Raw genomic sequence first — 11,415 nt, 5'->3', positions numbered from 1 at the left:
CTTCTCTTCCCCTGTGATCCTTTGTTTTGTTTCTTAAATTCCACATATCAGTGAGCTCATATGATAATTGTCCTTCTCTCTTATTTTGTTTAGCATAATACCCACAAATTCTACCCATGTTGTTGCAAATGGCAAGATTTCATTTTTTTGATGGTTAAGAAGTACTCCATTGTATATATATACCACATCTTCTTTATCCATTCATCTGTTGATGGACATCGGGGCTCTCTCCATAGTTTGGCTATTGTGGACATTGCTGCTACAAACACTGGGGTGCAGGTGCCCCTTCGGACCACTACATTTGTATCTTTGGGGTGAATACATAGTAGTGTGATTGCTGGGTTGTAGGGTAGCTCTATTTTCAACTTTTTAATGAAACTCCATACTGTTTTCCAGAGTGGCTGCACCAGCTTGCATTCCCACCAACAGGGGCACACAAGTTTTTATGGTGCCAGAAAACCATGGGCTCAAGTCCCAGTTTCATCCCTCAACTAGCTATGTGACCTTAAACCAATGACTTGACTTCTCTGCATCCCAGTTTCCTGAACTATAAAATGGGGATAGTAATGGAAATCCCTTCATAGATTTGTCGTGAGGATGAGAAAAGAGGGTCTATAAGGCACTTAACATGGTAACCAGCTTGCAGCAAACCTTCAGTTAATGGTAGGTATTATACTGGGGCACCTGGGGGCTGCAAATTAGTTGAGTGCCTGACTCTCAGTTTCAGCTCAGGTGGTGATCTCAAGGTCACGAAATTGAGCCCTCATCAGGCTCCATGCTCTGCATGGAGTCTGCTTGGGATTCTCTCCCCTTTCCCTCTACCCCTTTCTCCCCAAAGTACATAGATAAATCTTTTTATTTTAAAAAGTAGGTAGTAGGGGCATCTGGGTGGCTCAGTTGGTTAAGCGACTGCCTTCAGCTCAGGTCATGATCCCAGGGTCCTGGGATTGAGCCCCGTGTGGTGGTCCCTGCTCAGCAGGGATCCTGCTTCTCCCTCTCCCACTCCCCATGCTTGTGTTCCCTCTCTCTCTGTGACTCTCTGTCAAATAAATAAATAAAATCTCAAAAAAATGGAACAAATAGAATATTAAGCAGCCATTCTAAAATATCATTTTGAAAACTAAAGCCTGGAAAAGTAAAATAAAAAGGCAACCAAGATGATCACTATGACAGTTCATGTGCACACCTCGTCCCAAATTTGCTAGACAGACAAAAACGGTCAGAAAAGTGAAACAATTGATTTATTGAGTGGCATGACTGTGGGTGGCTTTTTAAATTTTTTCCTTTTTGAAAAATACCTGCTATTGCCACATGACTATTTATCTCATTTTTTTTTTTTAATCAAGAAAAAAGAAGCATCATTCCAGGCATCTCACACGGACCAAATAAGATGGTTCTCTGGTTACTGTGAAGGCTAAGCGCATGAGATGGATATATCATTGGAGGGAATTGTTGTGCAGTCTCGAGCAAGTTACACTCCCTCTCTGGGCCACAATACTGAATACACAGGTTGCTACACTGCCTGGTACATCTGCCAAAAGTGGGGTCTCTCCTAGATGAAGGCATTGGCAAAACCAAGCCACATGCTATTCATGTAACACACATTTATAAGACTACTTGTTTTTTTTTTTTTAAAGATTTTATTTATTTATTTGTCAGAGAGAGAGAGAGAGAGAGAGCGAGCACAGGCAGACAGAGTGGCAGGCAGAGGCAGAGGGAGAAGCAGGCTCCCCACAGAACAAGGAGCCCGATGTGGGACTCGATCCCAGGACGCTGGGATCATGACCTGAGCCGAAGGCAGCGGCTTAACCAACTGAGCCACCCAGGCGTCCCAAGACTACTTGTTTTTAATGGCAAGAAAAAATGGAATCATTCATAAAAATTAGTCAGGAGAATGAGAAAACCAGTCACAGACAGGAAGAAATATTTGCAAAAGACATAGTTGATAAAGAAATGTGGAAAAAAGGGGCGCCTGGGTGGCTCAGTGGTTAAAGCCTCTGCCTTCAGCTCAGGTCATGATCTCAGGGTCCTGGGATCGAGTCCCGCATCGGGCTCTCTGCTCAGCAGGGAGCCTGCTTCCCCCCTCTCTCTGCCTGCCTCTCTGCCTACTTGTGATCTCTCTGTAAAAAAAAAAAAAAAAATCTAAAAAAAAAAAAAAAACCTCAAAAAGAAAAAAAAAAAAGAACTGTGATCCAACATCTACAGAGAACTTTTAAAAGTCAACAATAAGAAAATGAACAACTTGATTAAAACCCGGGCAAAAGATCTGAAGAGCTCACCGAAGAAGATATCCAAATGGCAAATAAGCATGTGGAAAGATGCCCAATTTCATATGCCATCCGGGACTTGCCAGTTAAAGCCAAAATGAGAGACTGCGACACACTCATCAGAATGACCCAAATTCCAAACACTGACAACATCAAACGCAGGCAAGGATATAGAGCAACAGGAACTTTATTCATTCTAGGGGGAAAAGTAAAATGGCCTAGCCACTTTGGAATACAGTCTGACAGTTTCTTACAAAACTAAACATACTCTTACCATAAGATTCAGCAATCGTGCTCTTTGGTATTTGCCTAAATGAGTTAAAAACTTAGGTCCACACAAAAAGCTGCATGTCGATGTTCAGAGTAGCTTACTCATCATTGCCAAAACTTGGAAGCAACCAAGATGTCCTTCAGTAAGTGAACGGGTTAATAAACTATGGTGTATGGCTATACACTGGACATACCTGCACAAAAAGAGAGCTAGAGGGAGCGAACTATCAAACCACATAAAGACATGGAAAAAATTTAAAGGCATATTACTAAGTGAAAGAGGCCAATTTGAAAACACTATATACCATATGATTCCAACCATATGACATTCTGAAAAAGGCAGTATGGAGATAGTAAAAAGTTCAGTGGTTGTCTGGGGTTTGGGGAAAGGGAGAGATTAGTAGGTGAAGTATGGAATTTTTAGGACAGTGAAAATATTTTATATGATACTGTAATGGTAAGATACATGTTATATACATCTGTCAAAACTCATACACACCAAAAGTGAACTCAGATGTAAGCTATGGGTTTCAGGTAATAATGACATGTCAATGACAGTTTTTTGATTGTCATAAATGTATCACACTGCCTTCATGCTGATGGTGGAGGATGCTGGGAGTGGGGGAAACAGGGTGTATAGGGACTGTCTACCTTCTGCTTAATTTTGCTGTGAACATTAAACTGCTCTAAAAAAAGGTTATTAATTTTTCAAAAATCGGTATAAGAAAACAAAGAAGGCTTCACTGCTCTAATCATTAGCTCAGGTGGAGGAACGGGAAATTCCTCAAAGATCTTTGTTCCTTGAGGTCTGCCACCGCTCGCACAGGAAAGAACGAGAAGTCACGTATAAGCTGAAGGGACTGGGCTCCCGACATCCGCTCCTTCGCTGGACACTTACTGCGCACTCAGCCCCGTGATGACATGAATCATTTCAACTGTTCTTTCAACAACTAAAAGAAAATGTTTCTATTACGTGAAAGGGTTGAAAATTATTATTATTCCCAGAGAACAGCTAAGGTTGTAGATTTTCCCCCCATCACCCAACTCTGTCAGAAAGGCTGAGCTCTAAGCCAGTAGGGGAGATTGGGGGAGCCCTTGACCCCATCCACCATCAACATTCCACATTTCCATGAGTGGGTCTGTCTCTTCCGGGGGTCCAATTGGGGGGCCCTGCTTTCCTGACGGTAGATTCCTGGAAGGACAGCTCCGTGCCCTTAGGGGACTGAGAGTCTAACTGCCTAGAGCGCAGCTTCAGGCGGAATTTCGCACCTTCCCAGACCCTAGACCACAGGTGGAGGGTGTCTGGGGGAAATGCCAAGTCTGCCTGCGAGGCTAGGAAAGGTTGTTCCCACGGAGAGAGGTCTCCTTCTCTAGCCCTCAGCCACCTGTTCCCCAGTCCCACCCTCCCCACCTCTGCACCTCCTCTCCGGAATGCCAAATCCAAGAGCTGGTGGGGCGGGCAGGGTATTAATAACCGGAGTCTGACGTTTGTGCTGATTAGAAAGGCATTCTCTCCTGGCAGCCAAGACGTCTGAATGCCTTTCAGCCCATCTCTCCAAGCCTTCCATGACCCTGAAGAGGAGGAGGGCCGAGGGGTAATAATAATAATAATAACAGCCACCTTGGTGTGAATATCGCGCTGCCAAACGCATCACCCACACTGTTGGGTTCAATCCCTTTAGGTACTTTCCTCCGTTTCCTATACAGAGACACTGAGGCTGATGAGAGGTCAAGTAACTTGCCTCAGGCCACACAGCAGGGGAGCGGCTGGGCAGGAACTCAAATCTGTCTGCCAGCAGTGGTGGAGCCAAGGACAGGTGTCCCGCTCAGGTGCCAGTAAGCACTGTAGCCCAGTTCCCTTAACTTCCAGGAGCAGAGTGGACTCGTACAGCGGGGCGGGGCGGAGGGGTGGGGCGGGGAGCAGGGGCGAGTTTCCAGGAAGCCACCTTTCTGATGGACTGGAGTACCAGGCCTGTTGGCCCAGGCCTCAAGACAGCCAGCCCGGCCCTCCCCCGGCTTCTGGCATGGGGAGTCAGGTGACCGGAACATCCTCTCCAGCCCCGCCCCCACTCCCCTGGAAAACTGGGCTCCGCTCACCCCTGTGCTCACCGTTTCTGCTTCTGGTTCTCTAGCTCGGGCTCACTTCTTCACACCTTTGAGGTGTTTGACCGTTTGGGAGGGACAGGCTCCCGGGAAGAGGAGAGCAAAGAGGGCCGTTTGTCCAGGGGTTCATAGTCACAAAGGTCTCGCATCTGGGCTTTTGACATTAGATTTCCAGGGGCAGCGTGGCATTGCGGTGGCTTAACCACTGGAGCCAGACTGCTGCTGGGCCTCCCTCCCAGGCCTGCCTACTTAGGGCTGTGTAGCTTCAATAGGTTCTTGAACTGCTCTGTGCCTCAGTTTCCCCATCTGTAAAATAGGGATAAATAGTACCTACTTTAAAGGGTTGTTGTGAAAATTAACTGAGTTAATAAGTGTGAAGTGTACGTTTCTCTCAGCATAAAAGCCTGGCACAGAATAAGCACTCAATCAGTGTTAGCACTCCATCATTTACTATTTCTAAACGATGTTCCATGAAGAATAACAGAAGGGAAAGGAGACATTCACCAAGGAAACTTTAAAAAATCATCTCCCATATCCCGCCATTCAGCACAACCACCGACACCATTTCACTGCATTTCCTTCCAATTATTTTCCTGTCTGTCCTTTCTACAACTCTATAATTACTGTGTACTGAAAAGTTTTGCAATCTTGCGACTTGTTTTTCTTTTCTTTCTTTTTTTTTTTTTAAAGACTTTACTTATTTATTAGAAGGAGAGAGAGAGAGTCCATGAGCAGGGGGAACAGCAGAGGGAGAGGGAGAAGCAGGCTCCCCATCGAGCAGGGAGCCGGATGTGGGTCTCAATCCCAGGACCCCAGGATCATGACCCGAGCCAAAGGCAGAGGCTTTAACCCACCGAGCCACCCAGGTGCCCCAATAAATAAAATCTTAAAAAAAAAAAAAAAAGACAAGAAATAACAAGTGTTAGCAATGATGTGGGGGAAAAGGAACCCTTGGGCACTGTGGGTGGGAATGTAAATTGGTGCAACCATTATGGAAAACAGTACGGAGATTCCTCAAAAAATGAAAAATAGAACTACCGTATGATTCAGTAATTCCACCTCTGGGTCTTGACCCAAAGAAAATGAAAACCCTAATTTAAAAATATATATGCAAAAAGAAAAAAACCAAACCTGGAAATCTGATCTCATTTAAAATCTCAGTTTAAACCCCTTTGGTGATGGAAAGATGAATGGATAAACAAAATGAGGTGTGTACATACAATGGAAGATGATTCAGCCTTAAAAGGAAGAAACACTGAGTCATGCTACATGAATTGAAGGCATTATGCTGAGTGAAAGAAATCAGACACAAAAGGACAAATACTATTAAATATCATACAGTGCTTCTGTGCGGCACTTGGAATGGTCAAGTTCATGGAGACAGAATGTAGACTGGCAGTTCCCAGAGGCTGAGGGAAAGAGGGAATGAGGAGATGGCGCTTCACGGGGACAGTGTCTCAATTTGGGAAGATGAAAAAGTTCTGGAAATGGATGGTGGTGATGGTTGCACCAAAATGTGAATGTACTTATGCCGCTAAACCGTACCCTTGAAAATGGTCAACTTCATATTATATATATTTCACCACAGTTGAAAAAGCAGCTTCGATGACCATTTACTTCTATCTCGACTGCCATAGCAGGGTGTGCAAGATCCTGCAGGATCTGGCCCTGGCCCTGTGTTGGCCTTTTAAGGCTGATTATCACACCTCCGCCCTCTTCAACTGGGGTGGGAGCCCTACTGGGAAATAGGAACGGAATCATACTTGCTGAAGACCAGAGCTTTGTTTCTGATGAAGCAGGGCCAGGGACAGTCTTCTCTCTGTAGCTGCAATGGAGCTGCCTTCCTCCTAAGCTTCCCCCAGCTCCTGACTTTAACTTCCAACTCAGTGCTTGGAAGAGCCCGGGGCGCATCTCTTCCCTCTGCTGCTGCTCGCTTAGCTAATTGCTTCCAATCAGCCATTTGTTAGCATACGTGTCACTTGATGAGAGAGGCCTTCCACGACCCAAGCCTCCATCCTACCTCCGCTCCCTGCCTACTAACAAGCCCTGGGCCTCTAGAGCTTGTCCATAGCACTTCCTGCAACGGCATCTCTGTGTCTCCTTACATGGTCATTTGTGGAATTAAATAGGAAGGTGAGCTCTGTGGGAGCAGGCCCTGGGCATGTTTTCCCAGCACCTGGAACAGCTCCTGGACAGTTCTGTCTGCTGCCGGAAGGAAAACGTGGGTAAGGCTTTGGGGGTGGGAGGTCAGGGGTGAGTCCAAGTAACATCTGCCGCTACACCGAGTAGTCTTTTCCCCCAAACAGCACTCAGCCCCTGCTCTAAATGACCAGGGACCAAACATTCAAAGAACGTCGTTTGAAGGAGTGTCCAAGTATCTCTCTATGACCCTCAGGTCTCAATTTAAATGCAAACTCCTGTCAAAAGCTTTCCCTGGGGATGCCTGGGTGGCTCAGTTGGTTGGGCAACTGCCTTCAGCTTGGGTCCTCATCCTGGAGTCCTGGGATCGAGTCCTGCATCGGGCTCCCAGCTCCACAGGGAGTCTGCTTCTCCCTCTGACCTTCTCCCCTCTCATGCTCTCTCTCACTGTCTCTCTCTCAAATAAATAAATAAAAACTTATAAAAATAAAATAAAATAAAAAAGCTTTCCCTGATCTCCTATCCTCTATCATGCTAGAGCAACTTAGGGTCCCCTCCCCACCCCCCCAGCACTAATCAGCTTGTACTGTCTTCGGCTGTTTAGTTGTCTGTCATCCCTGCTAGACTACGAGGGCAGGGACCTTGTCCTCTTGTTCACTGCCTTTTCATCAGCATCTAGCATAATTTCTTGCACCTGGTAGGTACACACTAAATAGCTGTTGCCTTAATGAATGTGCCAGGCACTAGTGACTCTTCAGAAGGGGGTATGTGTAGTGACCTTTGCTAGCTGCCCCCACCAGTCAGTAAGCCCTGTCCTCGAGGACACAGAGCTTGGCCAAGGAAGGCCCACCATTCTTAATGAGCCAATCAGGTCCAAAGAAGACTCAACTCCAGACTGTTTGAGGAATGGAGTAACTGACTTTCTCACTCCAGCAGGGGCATACTCCTGAGGCTGAATCCTCAGGACTGCTGCTTACCACCTGGGCCTATCAGACAGGGCAGCTTTAAGCCTTAAGATGTAGTCAGCAAAGTGGAAGGCGGAATAGAAGAAGCTGAGTCTTTGGGAGATATGTGAGCTGCTGGATCAAACCTTTCCTGAAACTAGCACTCCCATCTCAGTTCTTCTCAGACACACATGCCAACCATTCCCTTCAAGTCAGTTTGAGTTGGGCTTCTGCCCTTGTAACACACAGGATCCAGAAGGGTCAAAGGCAGCCAAAGCTCCAACACCTTAGTGTCTGCTGAGGAGCTTCATGAATCCTGTTTGAGAGGCTTTGGGGACCTTGTCTTGCAGCTCTCAACTCCTCAACTATCATGGCTATCAGATGGGGACACCCTCTAGCAGCAGTTCTTGGCAGCAAGGGGAGGGGATGTGGAACTTGGTCTTAATTACCAGCACTCCAGCTGTTCTCAGTCCTCACTAAGGAGACAACTAGGACCCGTCCAAAGACACAATAGCTAAAGTTGTGGCTGACACATGACTTTCTTGGGCCTCTAAATCACCTGTTTGGGGGGAGGGTGGATCAGAAACAAGCATTTCAATCTTGGTACAAGCATAGCGGAGGTGTAGGCCTAAAGAATCAGAGTGGCAGAGCTGGAAGGATCTGTAGAGATGAGCTGGTCAGACTCCTTATTATGCATATGGAGAAACTGAGGCACGGAACAGGGAGAGTTATCCAAAGTCACACAGCATGTCAGTGCCAGAGCTGGCATTCTCCTTAAAGGAGTTTCTCCATCAGCCTCCCCCTGCAGAGTTGGGGCTGGAAGTAGAGGGGAGAGAGCATGGATGGGGATCCTCATTGCTATGGCAAGATAGGAACTGCTCCGCCAAACAGTCGCTGATACACCTGGTTAATTGCCCTTAATAATTTGGTAGCACGTTCATAACACCTTGTAGCCGGCCCGGGGTGCGATGACTTCCGAGGGTACCAGGTCTCCGATGAAACATGAAACATCAGGCATGTCTCCAGAATTTCCGCAGAGGAGGAATTTAGGGCCAGCAATCTGTGGGAAAAGGAGACTAAGAGACCCTAAATGCCCTGAAGTTGCATTTGCATAGCGAGTCTACTGCTGTCACTTAGATTAGTTTCTCAGTTTCCACACTACTGACTTTTTTTTTTTAATTTGACAGAGAGAGAGAGCACAACTAGGCAAAGAGACAGGCAGAGAGAGGGGGGGAGCAGGTTCCCCGCTGAGCAGAGAGCCTGATGCGGGGCTCGATCCCAGGACCCTGAGACCATGACCTGAGCCGAAGGCAGAGGCTTAACCCACTGAGCCACCCAGGTGCCCCCACACTACTGACTTTTTAAGCAGGATAATTCTTTGTGGTGGGGGACTGTCCTGTGGCTTGTAGCAGCATCCTCAGCCTCTACCTACCAGATTCAAGCAGTGCCTACCCTCCCAGTGTGATAACCAAAAATGTCTCCAGACATTGCCAAATGCACCCTGCAAGGCAAACTGCCCCACTTGAGCTCCACTGACTTAATTATATGTGTAAGTGGCTGAGAGGGCATGATGGTGAGTCTTCTAAAAGAAGAGAGGAGATAAAAATAGAAACCACCCTTTCCTACAAGGAAAAAAAGAATCATCAGAGGCATAGTCTATTCTAGGCAGAACTATGAACTTTGACTTTACCCATGTACCCTTCGTGACCATTTTCTTCTCTTTCATAGCTCCCATTCCTACGTAAAAAAAAAAAAAAATTTAAAAACTATCCACGAAAAAAATAATAATTAATATTTGTCTTCATGCTAAAAGTGAGACAAGCAGAATAAAATAGTTACTGGGGGTTAAAAACACAAGCATTATGTTCTTTTTTTTTTTTAAAGATTTTATTTATTTATTTGACAGACAGAGATCTCAAGTAGGGGGAGAGGCAGGCAGAGAGAGAGAGAGGAAGAAGCAGGCTCCCCGCTGAGCAGAGAGCCTGATGCGGGCCTCGATCCCAGCACCCTGGGATCATGACCTGACCGAAGGCAGAGGTTTTAACCCACTGAGCCACCCAGGCGCCCCACAAGCATTATATTCTAAAGATGTGAACATTTCACTGTAAGTAAACCATATCTCAAAAAAAAAAATTCAGTAAAAAATACATGGGTACCGTAGTCAGACTCAGTTTCCAGTCCCAAATCAGATGTTTCCTAACTATGTGACTTTTTCCTCTTGGGAACTCCGTGTCCTTGGTTGTACAAGGGGAATAACAATAGCACATGCCTCAGGATAACTATGCGGAGTAAGTGAGATCATGTATACACAGCACTTTACGCAGCTTTGGTTACCTCTTTTTATTTACATTCAGAGTACCTATTCATATTTATCTGTAGTTTATAGGCAGAATTGCTGCCCGACGATCTGCTTCCTGTGGACCTATTTTAATTAGGGGCATCTCCACTTGCCTCTTTTCATGGGACCCCTTTGTTCAGATAGGAAAAGGAAGGTCTGGAGACACAGCAATTTATGGGGTTTGGGACCTGGAGCTTGGCTCTGCCAGTGGCTTACTAGAAACTGAACTTACTGAGTCCCTCCGAGTCCCCCTTTCCCCAGCTAATACTAATGGTGCACTAATGGTGTAGTGATACTACCCATTTCCTAGGGTTCTTGGGAGCTTTATAACCCAACTCTTGACAGCTCTGGGAATTAGATCTGCCTTTAAGGCTGGGGCAGTAGCTGTACCAATGGAGCCTACCACAAGGGGGCAGGATCACTACATCCAAGTTCCCACCTATCCCTGACATTTCATTTTTTGAGCGTACTTGTCTACTTGTTATAATCAACTTGAATACATAACTTGTATATTCAAACATATACATAAGTAGATTAGTACGATGAACTCCAATGAGCTATCAATATTCTGTCAATCTTCCTCTTTTTGTCTGCAGTGCTGCTTGTGGAATAATAAACACAGCCCAGACCTCATTACATTTCATCAATGTGCCATTTTTTTTAAAGATTTTATTTATTTATTTGACAGACAGAGATCACGAGTAGGCAGAGAGAGAGAGAGGAGGAAACAGGCTCCCTGCTGAGCAGAGAGCCCGATGTGGGGCTCAATCCCAGGACCCTGGGATCATGACCTGAGCCGAAGGCAGAGGCTTCAACCCACTGAGCCACCCAGGCACCCCTCAATGTGCCATTCTAATTGAACAAGGCTTTTATTTCCACAGGCACGATGTCGTTATCACATCTAACAAAAAAAGAATAATAATTCCTTAATCTATCAGTCCATATTCAAATTTCCCCGCTGGTACCACACATATCTTTTGACAGTTGGCACACTTGAATCAGGACCCAAATAAGGTTATTGGATTTGGCACATATCTTGAGTTTTTATGCCTTAACATTCTATGTTCCTTTTGTAATTTCATGCCATGAATTTGTTGCCAAAACCAGGTCACTTGTCCTGTAGGATGTCCCACATTTTGGGTTTGGCTGATTGTAGTATTTGCCTATCCCCCTGATTTCTGGTAAACTGGTAATTAGATCTTGGCTTGATTAGGCTTAGACTTTTTTTTTTTTTTTTTTTTTTTTTTTTTTTGCTTTTTAAGACAAGGATATTTCATGGAGAGCACTGAATCCCCCTCTTGGTAATGCTTAGCTTGGTCACTCGTTTCAGGCAGTGTCAGCTTAAGCTATTGTA

Source organism: Enhydra lutris, unplaced genomic scaffold, assembly GCF_002288905.1.
Source record: "Enhydra lutris kenyoni isolate GAN:26980312 unplaced genomic scaffold, ASM228890v2 scaffoldscaffold38, whole genome shotgun sequence".
Taxonomy (NCBI): Eukaryota; Metazoa; Chordata; class Mammalia; order Carnivora; family Mustelidae; genus Enhydra; species Enhydra lutris.
This window is presented reverse-complemented; position numbering follows the sequence as displayed.